Consider the following 18,007-nt stretch of genomic DNA (forward strand, 5'->3'; position numbering starts at 1 on the left):
CTCAAGGGAGATAAGAAGGCACATGTCTAGGAGAAAAAAAATCTTGCTATTATTGGCCCAAATGAGACACAATAGCAGATGAAACCAGATATTAGTTGGCGGGTATCCTTGATCCAGAAGAGTCAGCAGGTGTCCTTGAACCAGGAGAGCTGGTACCAACAGTGAAGTCCCAGGAACAGGTGCTTTTGATCTTGTCCTGGGAGTGCTTTGTGGTTTGGTATTGACTTAGGCAGCAGGAGTAACCTGCAAAATATGGCTAGGGTTAAAAATTAAAAATTAAAAACCATGGCTTTTACTAGACCTGAATTTGATGTAGCAACAGAACTTTTCCAGGAATCTGTAAGAGAACTGGAACAGATTTTATATCTTGGTGTTATAGCAAAAGGCTATTACTTTAGATTAGAAGGAATAATAAGAGAAATTGGGAACTCTGAACTTGTGAAGATTGAAACCTGTTAATCCTGGACTATGAAGCCTGCTAAAGAACAACAGTACCTTGAGTTGTTAAATGCCTTTAGACAGATCTGGGAGGAATAGATGAGTAAAAAAACAATACAGTTTTTACCTAGCAGGCAACACCAAGTTCTCTCCTTGAACTTGGAAAACATCAGTCTTAGAAGCAGTATTTACCATAAGTTGTTAAGTGTGAGAATCCCAAAGATTTTTGCTGTGATGCGGAAGATTCAGCCTGACTTTCTTGGCAGGATGAGCAGATCAATTTCTCAGGTGAAGCATCCAGATGCCGTGTGTGTGTGTGTGTGTGTGTGTGTGTGTGTGTGGCTTTTGGCATTGCTGAGTCTCCAACAACATCCCGAAAAACAAATGGGTCATGCAAAAACCCTACCCACATGCAGTTTAAAAGGGGGAACTCACCAAGTAAAGCCGAACTTGCCTGGTGGAACACATGTGCAGGAAGGCCATTTTCCAGCATGGCAAAGAAAGTGACATCAAAGCGGAACTTCTTGAAAAGGATTCTTCAAAAGCATTTTATGCACAAACAGATCAGAGAAGATGCCAACCAGGTGTCTGATGATTCAGCTTCGACCACTCGAAGCAGAAAAGGCACAGTGGAATCTGGAATGGCATCTGGTGAAGGCAAAATTAGAGCCACCAAGACAAAAAGAATTATTATCAATTATGAGTACGCAATATGAGATTCCTCTCTGTATGCTATGAATATGTTTAATTACTATTGGTTATTAAAGAAGCTGTTTTTGCCAATGGCTTAGTAAAGTTAAGTGGGAAATCTGTATAGAGATATAGAAAGTAGGCAGAGTAGAAGAGATGCCACGTAGCTGCCAAAGTAGAAAGGTACCAACCACCAGCAAGAATCTTACTAGTAGTCTACAGTCTCATGGAGGTACACAGATGAATAGAAATGTTTAATTTAATATATAGGAATTATCTAGAAATATACCTAAGCTATTGGTCAAACATTGCTGTAATTAATATAGTTTCCATGTTATTATTTGAGACTGGGAGGCCAGGAAACAAAAGCACCATCTCTACATAACTTCTGATATTTCTAGGAAATACAATCTCATTGCACACCTCCTATTCCATGACCCTTATAATTTTTCCACCACCTCTTTCTTCACGATTCCCGTGTTTTCAGGGAATTAGCAGTTTTATAGATGTATCCATTGGCACAAGACTGCATTATTACATATTAATTGGTTATAGTGTTTTGTCATGGTCATGGGTTGCAAAAAGATTAGGGGTGAGGAGTACACTTTTGGGTATAAGGGCAAATATTTATAATGTAGTTATGGATTATGCTGTCTTAATAAAATGATTATAAATACTCTCCTACAACTATGACTTCACTAATCCTGAGTAGTTGTCTAGGATTTTAACACCAGGCATGATTTTTCTCTTATTGATCCTTTTATTTATATTATAATAACTTTGCGCCTTCAAATCTTTACTCAACTGGCAGTGTTTCCCAGTTTTGTTATTCTTGTGAAACAACAGATTCTTAATAAATCAACAGATAATGTTGAAATGTATTTATGAAATTCAACATAACTTTAAATTTATTTCTTATTAATGATAATATTAAAAATGCTCTCTTAGCATAAGCTCTAATAAAGACTTTGTTTAGCAATTTTCCTTGTCTACTTTCAATAGTACAGTCTTAGCCTGTAACATGAATGTAGCAGGAAGGACAGAGCAGGCAGTGGCCTCAACAGGGTGCCAGAGACAAACATTTGGTCTGATTTGCACCACACACCCAGTCTCATGCAGGCGTGCTTTGATGCACTACTAAAGGGTTTGCTAACTGAATAAAGGGATAGCAAGGAATTGAACCTCTATCCAGCAGTTCACTGACTGGAAACAAACTTGTTCCATTGTCTTATCTCTCTTAAGTTCTCTTCAGGGGAGCTTTTAAAATGCAGTTATTTTGTTCCTTTTGCTGGTAGCTATTTAGACACACCCGATGAGTAGCAGGTGGCAATTATTATTCAGGTGTCAACCTACTAGATGAATAATTTTCTGATGGGTGAACCTCATTAAGCATAGATGTGAGATCACTGACTCCAAATATTGTTTGCTTCTGTCTATATTTTCACATTTGCAAGAACAGCCATGGGGAATTCCATATCATTGTATTGTATGCGTTTATCTCATGAATACATCTTGTTCTACTGAGCATATTTATGTGTAAATTATCAGAAAGATGCTGTCTAATTTTTGACACAGGTAGTTCCTATTAAGTTCCACTAAGAAGATTCTTTAATCACATCATAGATTTATGTTTTAGGAAAACGGTTGAGTCCAGACAGGCTCAAATTCCTTTAATATTTATGCTGAGAATTGAAGTAATGGGTTTGTTTTACACCATTACATGAAACAAACTTCAGAAGAGATTTAGATTGACCAAGATGCCTTGCTATTACAAGGTCACAACAGCTGACCTGCCTATATTGGTTGTAAATACAAAGACAACACAATTATTGATAGCTTGCAGTGATTAAATTCTTAGACCCATTTCTGACCTCAAATTGTGAAACTAAGTTCTGACTAGTGTAGAATACGGAAGATAATTTGACTTTGCAGCCTGAAATGAAGGCTACAGGTGTTCTTGGATAATTAGAAACCTTTTATTGCCTTATATATTTGGTGGGGATATATAAACTGAAAAAAAGAGAAAAGAACAACATGAATATTAGAGCACAATGGAAACCAACATGAGAAAAAGATAGATGTAACTATCAAGCAGGACTGTGTTTTTTCCTATTTCCCAAAAAGCCTTCAGATTAAAAACAAAATCCCTAAAGCTCCACTACTCAGCAACATTAACTTCACAACACTGCAATTATTTGTAAGCTAGTCTTGAAGGCTTCGATATGCCCTAGTTGATGGGATTACACTTTGTATAACAGGTTAGCCTCAAACTCACCAAGATCTGCCTGCCTAATTTTGAGATTAATTGAATTAGCAGGCCCAGTCTTTTCTTCATTCTTGAATACAGGCTGTTTTAGAACTCAAGCTCTCCTTTAAACTAAGCTTTTCAAGTGCTAAAATTAAGCAGGTGGATCAATGGGTTTGCTGTGTGATTGTGTGTCTTATAAGACACATCTGTAATGTCTCATAATCATGAGTGTCTGAACAGGAACTGAGTTCAAGGTGTAGTAGCATACACCTTTAATCCCAATGCCTGGGAGGCAGAGACTGGTGGATCTCTGAGAGTTCAAGGACAGCCTGGTCTACAGAGTTATTCCAGGTCAAAGACACAGAGAACCTGTCTCAAAAAGCAAAAAATAAAAGTAAAAATAAACAAAATAGAGGTTAAAATAAAGTGCACAAAGATGGAAAATACACAGAGAATTTTGATACTGTATGCAATTATGCTCTGTTTGAATTGTTTGAATGCTGAGGAAGGAGCAACAGCTGCTAAAAGATACTTGTTTATAAATGCTGCTGAACTAATCCAACATAGAGATTTTGAAAATACCTTGACTTTAGAATTTGGATCTAAGGATATGATACTTTGGAAAGGAGTTTCTTCTTTTGTTTTCACAGGGGATTAGACCCTGTAGATTTCTTCTATTACAATATGGTACGATGGACCATGCCCTCCTGAAGGGTTGCTGTGAACACCCTCAAAAAATTACTTCACTCAACTGCCAACTGAGATGAACCTGGCACACAGGCTACACCATGAAAGACCTGAATAACAGTGCCCCCATTCAGCAGGAAGCAGTTTGGAGAGGAAAAACTACGCCCATGTTCCCAAATATGGTTTATAAACGTTCTTTTACATTTAAAGGGGGGTATGATATAGGTATGAATAATTTACATTGATATGGATTTTGCTTTAGTGATTTAAATTTAAGGTCAATTTTGTTATATGTATATGTGTTTCTGATCTTTATTAAGGTGTTGTGATTGTGTAGTTCACTTAAAAATGTAATGTATATAGGTTGTTAATGGATGATCAATAATAGTCAAGCTTGTAGTCATGTTAGTTAAGATTTTCTAGATGTACATAGATATATTTTAGATAGGCATTCTTCATATTTTTCAAAGATTGTAGAATATGGCATTTTAAATGTTTTGATAACTTGGGGCTTTTCATGACACTGAGACACATTTGCTCCTGGCAGCACCAATCTACTTCAAGAAGAAGATGGGCATCGAAGAGGCACCTTATGGAGTTTGATAGCCATTTGGGCAAGAAACTGCTCTAGCCTGGACTATTGCATAAACTGGACACAGAGAACCCACAGAGAGAGGACTACTCAACTTGCCTAATGATGAGATGATCTTTTGGGGTTCCTGATTCAGGAAGGAGTCTGTGAGACATTCTGCAGGATGCAACAGATAGTGACTGAACTGACTTTGAATTTTCCTGCTTCAAGGAAATGTCTGCTGGATACCATGGGCCTGAAGGCTGAAGATGGATGCCCCAACGGTACAGAGGAACTTTGGGTAACTGTCCAGGCAGGGAGATGTCTCTGTCATTTCTAGAGTTTTAAAGTTGCTTATTTCTTGTTTGCTTAGGTAATATTGTATCTTTCTGGAATCTTTGATGGAGTTGAAGAATAGTTAGTTATAGTTTTCCTTAGTTATGATAAAGATTATTGTAATTTTTACTTGATAACTGTTTTGTTATATGTAATTTTGCTAGGTTAAGTTAAAGCCTTCCTTTTCTTCGGTTAAACAGAAAAAGGGGAAATGATGGAGGAAGGTCATTGGCTAATAAAGAAACTGCCTTGGCCCATTTTATTGGTTAGAACATAGGTGGGTGGAGTAAACAGAACAGAATGCTGGGAGGAAGAGGAAGTGAGCTCAGACTCGACAGCTCTGCTCTCTGGAGAGGCCATGCTCCCCTCTCCTGGGCAGATGCAATGAAGCAAGCCGCCAGGTCAGACATGCTGAATCTTTCCCGGTAGGACTACGCAGATTATTAGAGATGGGTTGATCGGGATATGAGAATTAGCCTGTAAGGGCTAGAGTTAATGGGCCAAGCAGTGTTTAAAAGAATACAGTTTGTGTGTTGTCATTTCGGGTAAAGCTAGCCGGTGGCGGGAGCTGGGTGGCGGAATGCAACCCACAGCTCCCCACAACATAACATATATTTTGAGAGTAGATTAGATGTAGTATATTTATTTATTTTATTTTGTATTTTATTTTGCACAAGGCATTGAAATGACTTTCATCAAATTTTACTGATCTTAAATATATCTAAAATAAACTACATGGAGTCAGACTCATAAAGTTTGAACCAACATTATCTCTAAGTCGTGAACCCAACTGCCCTCTTGCCTCCTGTTGATCATTAGTCTATTGACAATGGTGGTCACAGAGATCCCAATAGATGATCAAAAACCAAAATTTATTTTTGTGCGATTTTTTCTTAGTGAAATTCTCCCAGAGGGCAGCTTTTCTAGAACTCTGTGTTAGAAGAGTAAAAGATAAAGTTTTAAAGAAAAAAACTTGACAAAACAGGACAATAACAATTTCAATTTATTAATGACTGTTAGTTTCAAGGTGTACTGAAAACAAAACAAAAAACTGCTTATTACCAACATTTACTCCTTGTGTACTACCTTGATTCATCCCAAGATTTCTACCTGTACAAACAAACCAACATCAAATATAGCCAAGGCAGTGGGAATTAGGATGAGATTTGACTCACATAAATTTTCTAAGATTTCTTTCCTTAGAATTTACATGCAGACTAGTTTTTTCTAGCTCATTGGCCATGTCAAGATTGCTGTAGCTCAAAGGAAGATTTCCCTGAATGTAACTCAATATTTGTAAAGTAGATATCTTAAATGAGTTGACTCCTTTGCATTTTCTCATGTTTTCTATTGACATACTTAGATTGGGATTTGTTCAACAACCCAGAGAAGAAATATACAGGGAAAGCTGCTTACTCCTGCCAGGGACTTTTGTGTTCTGAAGTACAACACTTTGGGAAGATATTTTATGCTTCATGTGTGGTAATGGACTTTAATTTCCTTGCCTTTTACTCTTCTGATTTTTAGTTTGATGATCTTTTCCTGACCCATGGTCAATGAACCTGTATGGGAATCTAGGGACTTGGTTGGAATCATATAGCATAATAGCTTTGGTAACTGACCTCTCAGATTCCAATAGAGGTATCTCCATTACTGTGTAGAAGGTTTTCATTTTACCTGTAGAAGATGGGTGATGGTTCTTAAAGGGAGATTCACAAGGAGAGTGGAATCTGAATAATCACAATAACCTCAGGTGATCCTGAAATTAAAAAAATAAAACAATTGCTTAAATTTATTTGCAAATATTGCATGATATTTTTATCATTTGTTTTTCTTCTTTTCAGGTTGAACAACTTTTCATGTTTATAATTTTATTTATTTATTTAAAAGTTTCTGCCTCCTCTCGGCCTCGATTTCCCTCCCCCTTCCCCTCCCCCTCATCCCCCTCCTCTCCCCCTTCCTCTCCAGTCCAAAGAGCAGTCAGGTTTCCCTGCCCTGTGAAAAGTCCAAGGTCCTCCCTTCTCCATCCAGGTATGGGAAGGTGAGCATCCAAACAGACTAGGCTCCCACAAAGCCAGTACATGAAATAGGATCAAAACCCAGTGCCATTGTCCTTGGCTTCTCATCAGCCCTCATTGTCTGCCATGTTCACAGAGTCCAATTTTATCCCATGATTTTTCAGTTCCAGTCCAACTCGCCTTGGTGAGCTCCCAGTAGATCATCCCCACTGTCTCAGTGGGTGGGTTTATCCCTCGAGGTTCTGACTTCCTTGCTCATGTTCTCCCTCCTTCTGCTCCTCATTTGGACCTTGGGAGCTCAGTCCGATGCTCCAGTGTGGGTCTCTGTCTCTATCTCCATCCATCGCCAGATGAAGGTTCTATGGTGATATGCAAGATATTCAGCAGTATGGCTATAGGACTGGGCCATTTCAGGCTCCCTCTCCTCAGCTGCCCAAGGACCTAGCTGGGGACATTTCCTTGAACACCTGGGAACCCCTCTAGAGTCAAGTCTCTTGCCAACCCTAAAATGGCTCCCTTAGTTAAGATATCTTCTTCTCTGCTCCCATATTGACCCTTTCTCCATCTCAACCATTCCATTCCCCCAAGCTCTCCCCAAACCTCCTCTTCTCCCTTTCCTTTCCCCATATCCCCTCCCCTAACCCCGATTCCCATGCTCCCACCTTTTGCCTGGTGATCTTGTCTACATCCAATATCCAGGAGAATAAATATATGTTTTTCTTTGAGTTCACCTTCTTATTTAGCTTCTCTAGGTTTATGAACTATAGACTCAATATCCTTTGTTTATGGTTAGAATCCACTTATGAATGAGTACATACCATATTCCTCTTTTTGGGTCTGGGTTATCTCACTCAGTAAAGTATTTTCTATTTTCATCCATTTGCATGCAAAATTCAAGATGTCATTGTTTTTTCCTGCTGAGTAGAACTATAAAGTGTATATGTGCCACACCTTCTTTATCCATTCTTCTATTGACGGACACCTAGGTTGTTTCCAGGTTCTGGAAAAATAGTGCTGCTATGAACATAGTTGAACAAATGCTTTTGTAGTATGATTGGGCATCTTTTGGGTGTATTCTCAAGAGTGGAATTGCTGGGTCCTGAGGTAGGTTGACTCCCAGTTTCCTGAGAAACCACCACATTGCTGTATACAAGAAACAAACCTCAAACTCAATGACAGACACTACCTCAGAATAAAGAGTTGGGAAAAGGCTTTCCAATCAAATGGACCAATGAAACAAGCAGGTATGGCTATACTAATATCTAAAAAAATTGATTTCAAACTAAAATTAATCAGAAGAGATGGAAAAGGACACTTTATACTCATAACAGGAACAATTTATCAGGAGGAAGTCTCAATCCTGAATATCTACACCCCTAGTGTAAAAGCACCCACATTGAAAGCAGTGTTAAGTGGAAAGTTCATAGCACTAATTGCCTACATAAAGAAGATGGAAAAATCCCACACTATTAAATTAACATATGAATACCTTAGAACAAAAAGAAGTGAACTCACTCAAGACACAACTAGATGGCAGGAAATAATCAAATTGAGAGCAGAAATCCACAAAATAGAAACAAAGAAACAATACAAAGAATCAATGAAAGAAAGAGCTAGTTCTTTGAGAAAATCAATAAGATTGACAAACCCTTATCCAGATTAATCAAAAGGTGGCAAGACAACATCCAAATTAACAAAATCAGAAATGAAAAGAGACACAGGAACTAATAGGAAGTGTTTAGCGAGGATCTCAGCCTTATTGGATGGAAGAGCATAAAAGATAGGAGGTCACTGGTCATTTTCCTGCCAGTTCCCTGATCATTAAGTTGTGATCCCAATATCTGAGTACCAATATTGTATTGAAAAAGAATGGTTAGATAAATGCATCAGGTAATGCTATAATAATAAATGCCATGCTATTCATTCAGTATGTGAAACCTCTGAGAGCATCTATGGTTGTTTCACTCCATGATACAGAAAACGAAAGTTTAGGTACTTTGAAAACTAAAAATCTTCCTATCTTACTTCTTCTTTGTTCCTTGTAGTGAAGGAATATTCTTCCCTATGCTCCATCAACATTGAAAAAAGTATGAAAAGAAGAGATTACAAACCAAAGCAAACCTTTGCTTTTGTTATTTCATTATGCCATGAATTTATTGAATAGATATTTTATTTGCTATTAAATACATCACTTTAATTAGCAACAGTCAGCAAACTATACATTTTTTTACAAAATGTAACAGAAACCTTTCAGAGAAAGAAATGGGGTCTATAAAAATAAATCATAAAGTAGTGAAACAGAAACTTTGTTCCTTTAATGGTAGACTCAGCTTCACTTGAATATGTGAATCTCCTGAAACTGCACAACCAAGCTGAAGAGTTTTTTTTTTTTTGCTCAGCATTTTAAGTTTTGTTTTTGCTTGTATGGTTACATGCATGTGTGAGGTACATGTGTATGTATGGGTTCACATGTGCAGATCTGTCCATTTGTGTTAATCTTGTTTTTCTATTTTTTCAAATTTATTTATTATTTTTAAAATAATATTTTGCTTTGCATACTAATCCTAGGTCCCACTCCTTTCCCTCCCCCTGCTCCCCTCACCTTTCCCTCATTCTTCCCCTCCAATCTACTCCTCAGAGAGAGTAAGTCTTCCCATGGGGAGTCAACAAATTTTGGCATATCAATTTGAGGCAGGACCAAGGCTCTCCCCCCCATATCTAGGCTGAACAAGGTCTTCTTCTTCTTCTCCTTCTTCTCCTCCTCCTCCTCTTCCTCCTCCTCCTCTTCCTCCTCCTCCTCTTCCTCCTCCTCCTCTTCCTCCTCCTCCTCTTCCTCCTCCTCCTCTTCCTCCTCCTCCTCTTCCTCCTCCTCCTCTTCCTCCTCCTCCTCTTCCTCCTCCTCCTCTTCCTCCTCCTCCTCTTCCTCCTCCTCCTCTTCCTCCTCCTCCTCTTCCTCCTCCTTCTTCTTCTTATTATTATAATAAATTAATTTCAAATAGCAAAGATCAGGCTAAGAGTCTTCAAGAGACTTCCTGCAAGTGGCTGGTGAAAGGACCCCAGAACACTTTCTCTACAACAATGAGAAATCAAAGAAAAACAACAAAATAATAAACAGCCACCAATTAGCCAGGTTATGTGAGAGACACCAGAAAATCACTGCCATCATCATAAAATAAAGGGTAAACACTTATGGTTTATAGACATACATATGGGAAAACAGAAATACTGATAAAAATAAAGCAATTTTAAAAAAGAAAAAATGAAACTAGAGATATGCAGTTGCCTGATGAGGTGAGCATCAGAAGAAATTGTCTGCATGAAACATGGACGATGAAGATTGGAATAAATTTGGTTATATTTTTCAATATAATAGTGAGACAGAGAGTTTCAATTCTGGGTGCTTGCTTACACTTAGGAGGTAAAATTAGAGTTTTCAGCAGAGATATAATTTAAACAGCAGTGTATCCTGGCCTTCCCCACAATCGTAAATGTAGAGTAATGCAAACAAAGAGTCTAAGGTCTTTTAACTTTACTTCCATCCCCTCAAGGTCTCTAGTCCTCTGAGAAGGTCAATCATGTGACTAGGAAAATTGTTTGCTTCTTGTGACCTCTAGCACTGTGTATCTCTCCTGGAGAGAGAAGAATTCATCCAGTATTCTGTTTCTGCTTTTTCCTCTGTACTGGGTACATAACCAATAGAGGGTGTAGTTTGGGAACTGATCAGTAAGTGTCTATTCATGAAACTCTTCTCATCAGTAACAAGCATAGTGAGTAGACTGTCATATTCATGCTTGGCATCATCAAACATAGTGCTATAATCATGATTCCCCACGGGAATGCAATTTAAATTCTTCTTAGAATGGTCACATGCTACACCCTCTACACATCACATGTTCTGCATCCTAGTTTCTGTTCATAATTGATTGCAACCACTTTTTTCTCCCTCCCAGAACTAGTTTAGTAGTATTCTGAATTTATCACCCCAATAACAACAGTTAAGCGGATGTGAGTAGAAACACCCCATAGACTCATGTGTTTTAACGTTTAAACTTTAAGGAGTAACACTCTTAGAAGTTGAGGTCTTCTTGAATTAGATGTGGTATTGGTGGATTATTGTTTCACTGGAATTAGTCTTTGAGATCTCAGATGTTCAAACCTGTTGCCTGGGGATCTATATGTAGAACTCTCAACCTCATCTCCAGCACTTTTATGCCACCATGCTTTCTACCAAGAAGATAAACAAACCTCTGAAATTGTAATCCAGCCCCAATTAAATGATTTCCTTTAAAAGAGTTGCCATGGTCATAGTGTCTCTTCCTAGCAACAGAGATCCTAGCAAAGACAAGTTGTTACCAGGGACTGGATGGAGTATGATTGTGACAGGCTTGACCGTGCTTTTGTTTGGAGGAATGTGGAGTTGAAATTTTAGATTAGAAAAACAGTTGAACACTTTAAGTGTGGATTAATGGACCATTTTAGTAGGAACATGGAAAACCGTGGTACTGATGGTACCTATAACGTACTGTAGGCATCTGGCTCAAGAGGTTTCAGACAAGAACAATTTTATTATGTGGTCTAGGATTTATTTTTCTGATATTTTGGCAAATAATGTGGCTGCTATTTGCCTTTGTCTCTTTGCCTGAGGCTAAATTGAAGAGTTTGTATGAACTATATTGGCAGAGGAAATCTGAAGACAACTTAATCTTGACTATCATATGTTTATAAATATTCATTTCCTTTTATGCAGACCTATAATGAAAAGGTGCAAACTGGGAAAATAAAATTACAAAATGTACAGACTGAGAATAAATGGGCAACAGAAAATGGAATGGAGATAAATTCTGTATACAAGTAGATAAACAGATGAAAGAAAACCCTGATTTTAAATGAAATAAAGTAAGTGGTGATATCAGGTCAAGATCCTATCCAGCTAAGCTTCTAACCTGTGGAAGCAGTTAAACAAAAGTTTAGAGCATGTGTGGTGTTGAAGCCTTTAATCCTCAAAGCCAGGGAGCAGAGATGAGTGCATTCCTGAGTTTGAGGTAAGTTCTTCCAACACAGTATGTTCTAAGACAGTAAAACTTAGACTATTGGGGAAGCCATGGAAAACAGAAAATTGATGAAGATATATTTGAACAAAGGTGGAAAATTTCAACCCTAGAAAGCAGCAGAACTTGGACATTTCACCTATGTGGTTCTGGCTTTAGGATAAAAGATAGAAAAAAAGGGGTTATGTAATTGTCCTTGATAGCTTTGCAGATCTAAAGGTTTTGTAGATTCCAGATTCATGAGCTACCTGCTGGGTAATGCTGTCCACAGAAAGTGAAACAAAACTGAATGGAACTGGAGATATGAAGAACACTCTTACATCAGACATAGAGATGTGGAATTTTGACTTTACTCTGTTTGCTTGTGGTCTTGGTTTGGCCTAGCATTTCTTCACCATGTTCTTTTAGCTGCCTTTTTTTTTAAAAACAGTAATGTATATCTTATAATATTTGATGAGAGATGCTTGTAATCTTGCTTTTCAGTTTGCTTTCTTATGGTATTACAACTAAGAATTTTATGAGCCCAAGGGTGCTAGGGAACAGAATGTGGTGATTTGAATAAAAATGCCCCCCACAGATTCATGTGTTGAAGATCTTGACCCATATGGAGTGACACTTTTAGAATACCTTATTGAAGTAGGTGTGGAATTTCTGGAGGAAATATGTCACTTGGATCAGGCTATGGAGTCTCAGGTGCTCGAGCCTGGCCAGTGTCGCTGTCTCTTGCTGCTACTTGGGGATCCAGATACAGAAGCCTCAGCTACCTCTTCAGAACTATGTATTCCTGTGTGATACCAGGCTTTCAATCATGGAAATAATGGACCAATGGACTCTGAAACAGTAAACCAGCCCCTATTAAATGTTTTCCTTTTTTTGTTGATTTTTCTTGTTGTTTTGTTTTGTTTCAAAACAGTTTCTCTGTAGCTTTGGAGCCTGTCCTGGAACTAGTTCTTGTTGACCAGGCTGACCTCAAATTAATTCACAGAGATCCTCCTGCCTCTGACTGCCATGTCCTGGGATTAAAGAAGTGTGCCACCACCGAGCGGCAAATGTTTTCTTCTTTAATAGTTGCCATGGTCATGGAGTTCTTCAGAGATAGAGACCATAACTAAGAAAGGGGGTCTGATTTTATATGCCATGCCTTTCATCATGGTGATCAGTATTGTACAGAGTCAGATGACAGAGATTGAGTATTGAGACTCTATGTCCCAAAACAAGAATTTTTGTATGCTGTGAAGGGCATGACCCTAAAGATATTTATTGCAATTGAATTTTGAAAAATGATGCATGTTTGCTTGGAAAATTTATTAGAAGTATGTATCATCTTTGGGTGTGAGGAGGAAATTATTTGGTTTAAAAAGACATTTTTTTTCTGCTTCTTGATACTATATCAAAGTACCTGTTACAAGGTGCTTTAAAAGAAAGGTGCTTATTTAGCTATCTATGAGAATGAGAAAGTAGAGCAATGAGCACTCAAATCTGTTTATCTTCTGCTGTAGTTACTTTGGATATATCACACAATATGCATATAAAAGATGACAAATGGGCTTTGTAAACAGATGAGTCATAAGGAGACAGAAAGCCTGAAAGTGGACAGACAGGTTGATGGTTAAATCCACCCTCATGACAGTAATTCCTTGTAAAGAAAATGGTTCCCCAGAGCTAATTACCTTCTCCCAACCCCACCTCATAAAGGTTCATCCACCTAATAGCAAAGACATAGGGAAAAGACCCAGGATATTACTGTTTGGAGAAATGCTGTGGGACAATGGTCTTTTATTCTGTCATTTGTATCATTTTTTAATAAAATGCTGATTGGACAAGTAGTGAGGCAGAAAGTATAGGCTGGGCAATAAGAAGAGGAGAATTTCTTTGGGACTGAACAACTGCAGGATTGGGCAGAATAGAAACCTCAGTCAACAGGGAAATCTCCATTGAAAACACACAAAATGTTTTAATGATGGTTCAATTGTATTTTGACCAAAAAGATAAAGCAAGGCAATAAAACAAAATATTTTGTAGAGATTTTGAGAATTGCTTTTGTTTTCTTTATTAATTGTAATTGAATTTAATTTCCAAAAAAAATGCATGGTCAACTACCTTTATTTCTTGATATAGAGGATATGATAAGCGTATAATTTATTTATTTAGTTAAAATGTTAAGGTTTATTATTTTTTATTTCATGTGTGAGTGTCTAATCTGAATGTATACGTGTGAAAAAGATATGTGCTTATTGTTGTAGAGGTCAGAGCAAGTCATCAAGTCCCCCTGAGCCATCCATCATAAGGGTGCTGGAAATTGAACACTGGACCTCTGCAAAAGTAACAAATGCTCTTAATCACTGAGCTTTCTTCCCAGACCCTGTTCATCCTATTTATGACTTTAATAAAGTCATATAATTAGGAAATCAGCATTAGTTTACCATCCTGCAAGAATATTTCTTTCTTTCATAACTGTGTCAGACATTTTTTTTTTGTAATAAAATGGTCTTGCTCTACAGGCTATTGTTAGTGCCATGTATTTTTTTTTAATCTCTTTCATTCTGGAACAGTTTTGAATTCCTCTGGAGAATTTCCCCTTCTTGTCAGTTTTAAACAAAGAATATCAATTACTTCATAAATTGAACTTGTTTTGTAATACTTTTTCTCCTCATGATTAAATTGAGATAAATTAACATTGGGCCTATATTATTTTTCAAAGACTTTATAATGAAGTAGTACGATTCAGTAGCTTAAGTATCAGGCAATAATTTACCCACTTTGAGAAGAAAGTAATTTTGGTAACAGGTATCAGAAGGATTTTTTTCTTCTGACATCTCTTCTTGACTGAGATGACTCTTCCTGTGGTGTATTTAATGATGGCTCTGAATCTTTATTTCCCTTAATATTTTATCATTATGTAAATTAAAATAATAATACAATATTTTTGCTACTTCTTAGATAATGTCACTCAATAGAACTTACCAAATTTATCCACATTCTTTGTAGTAACTTCCCCTAGGTCCTCTCTATTAATTAATACCTTCTTTAAAAATGATTCTACTCTTTCATCCAACATATTGTCATATTATTAAATTGCAATTGTTAAAAAGCAAAAACTGAGTACAATGACAACCTCTAGAAGAACATCATGATTTAAATAGACAGTAGAAACAAAAATTTTTGTCTGTCATTACATGGTCATGGAAGAAAATAAAGCTCTGTATACAAGTCTCAAAAACCCACAACAAAGTCAACTGTGATGAGATTCTTGAAAGCACTCTAGAATTTGTAGCTCAGACCTTATCAAATGTTTGACATGGAAAACTGACAATGCGTAGTCAACAAATTTAGAGTTATTTGTTTGTTTTTCTTATCTTAGTTTACATAGTGGTTCCAGAGAGAGTTGTCTACCTGCACTTGGAACTTGGGGAAAAATCATAAAACTAATGCTGATTGCAAAATTTTTGTGACTTTAAATCCGTACTCTTACTGAATTTTATTTTCATTTCATTCAGACTAAATACTGGCATGGTTTAGTTTTTGTGCTGTGTTTTGTTTATAAAGAAGCATTTCTGGTTTGCTGGCAGTAGTATTGAACTCTTTGTAAAAGATGTCTGTTGGCCTAAAATTTTCAAGTGCCTGGAGATACAAATTCAATGACTTTGGATCGCTTGTAAGTTCAAGGTCTACAGCCTTGTCTACAAGAGCTAGTTCCAGGACAGAGAAACACTGTCTCAAAAAAAAAAAAAAAAAAAAAAAAAACAAGAGAGAGAGAGAGAAAGAGAATAAAAGGAAACAAATACCATGAAACATCCAGAGAATGCTATGTATGGACATGTGTAACTAATTTAGAGAAAACAGCATAGGTCACATACTTCTGAATGGAAGGTAGAATACTCTTAACTTTAGATTGCAATGGTAGAGGGAAAGAGGCAAATCATCATTAATAAAAGAAAAGCTACTTAAAGCTGCCAATTTAGACATTACAAATATGCCCTTCCTTATAAAGCATGATACTTATGGTTGCTTTGCACTTCAACTTCACAATGTGATTATGAAAGCACTGTACCAAAATGAAATACCATGTGATGTCAGTAAAACTAAACTGTGCCATATGGGAGGAGCTTGAAAACTAGGTTGTTCTTTCTTGGATCATAGCATGAAGACAAGTAAACATTGGTTCAGAAAGATGTCAAAGCTACTCATACATAATAGATCCTGTTTTTCAGTCAGAAGGTTCTCTGTGCTTCTGTTGTAGGAGTGGAGACATTTGGAGACTGTGGGCTTTTACAGAGATGAGCTGTTTCTAAACCTATGATCAGCTCTGCTTAGCTCCTGATGATTTGCATGTGATCAGAGGACAGCCCCCTTTCCTGTGCACTTTTAAAGAGCTGGTCAAACTCTCCAGAATGTAAGTTCAAATCAAAATACAGCATAGACATGAGGGTCTTTGCTCAATTACTCGGACTGATGATACTCTGGCTCCCAAGTAAGGAGGGTTTCTTGGGAAATTTCTCAAAATATTGTGATTAGTGTTGATTGATTTTTGAAGATAATCATTTCATGATATTATTAATTGCATGGGTGTTTTCTTCTAATATTCCAAATTCAGGTGCCAGATGTGACATCCAGGTTACACAGTCTCCATCCTCCTTATCTGCATCTCTGGGAGACAGAATCACCATTTCTTGTAGAACAAGTCAAGGTGTTAGCAACTATTTGTCTTGGTATCAACAGAAACCAGGGGAAGTTCCTAAGCTCTTGATCTATTATGCATCCACTTTGCAATCAGGAGTTCCTCAAAGGTTCAGTGGAAGTGGGTCTGGGACAGATTTTTCCTTTACCATCAGTCGCCTGGAGCCTGAAGATATTGCAACTTATTACTGTATGCAAGGTCAAGATTGGAAACACAGTGATACATGCCATGACAAAAACCACTTGTAGTAGCAGAAGTGAGAGTGTAAACTTCCCCAGATATTCATGGTTGTTCTCTCACTCGTGGAGAGCATTTCTCAGATGCAACCAAGGCATGAGGGTCACTTGGAGAATTTTGTGAATGGCACAGGGAGACTGCTTTGCACATACTTCACAACTGCATCATCACAATGTCTGAGATATGACAACGCTTCTCCTGAATCTCTAATAATAATTATAATCCTTAATAATGAATCACTGATTCATCCTTGTGAACTAGAGAGGCATAAAGGAAAGCAGAAGCCACCCTAATTATTCAAAGAAGTTATCCTCCCTACGGTATTAGTCTTACTCCAGTATGTGATGTGAACTCTTTTTCTGAGAAGAGCCCCAACATTTTGTTATCCACCATACTGCTACATTTCAACGATTTGCCAACAAAGAGACTGATAGATGAGACAATTAAACTTTTGCATACTTGGCTTCTAACTCCTTGAATTAAGCAAATCTATTTTCTTAATCATGTACATAGCCATAGCTATTATGCAAAAACAATAAGATAGATATCATATACAACTCTAGGACAAATATAATGAGACCCACAGAGTTGATTCTGTGCTTCCTTTTATTGAATCACAAAAGATTCACAACAATATATTCTTAGGGTCTTGTACTATCCTCATTCTAGTGTAACACCCATTTAAAGACTCACCAACTCTTAATACAACCACAGTACAGAGTTTTTGTTGAGCAAATAATCACCTAAGGGGAAATTAGAAATGGAAGTAAAAGTGATGGTCTGGGTCATTTTAAAATGTTAATAATATCTTAAGTATGCTTTTTAAAACAAATCGTTATCTTTTAAAGAATTTGCACTCTAATAAATTAAATAATTAATTTAATCATATTAAGTGGATGATGTTACTCACACCATGAGAATTTTATTCACAACTGTGCTGCTTGGACTAACAAGGAAGAAAGAGACTTAGGAGTGGAGGAAATTGTATGGGCATCAGAACATTAACTTCCAAGTCACTATAAGAGTCTGATTATTTGAGAAAAAAATATTGGCATT

This window comes from Microtus pennsylvanicus, chromosome 8 (assembly GCF_037038515.1).
Source record: "Microtus pennsylvanicus isolate mMicPen1 chromosome 8, mMicPen1.hap1, whole genome shotgun sequence".
Taxonomy (NCBI): domain Eukaryota; kingdom Metazoa; phylum Chordata; class Mammalia; order Rodentia; family Cricetidae; genus Microtus; species Microtus pennsylvanicus.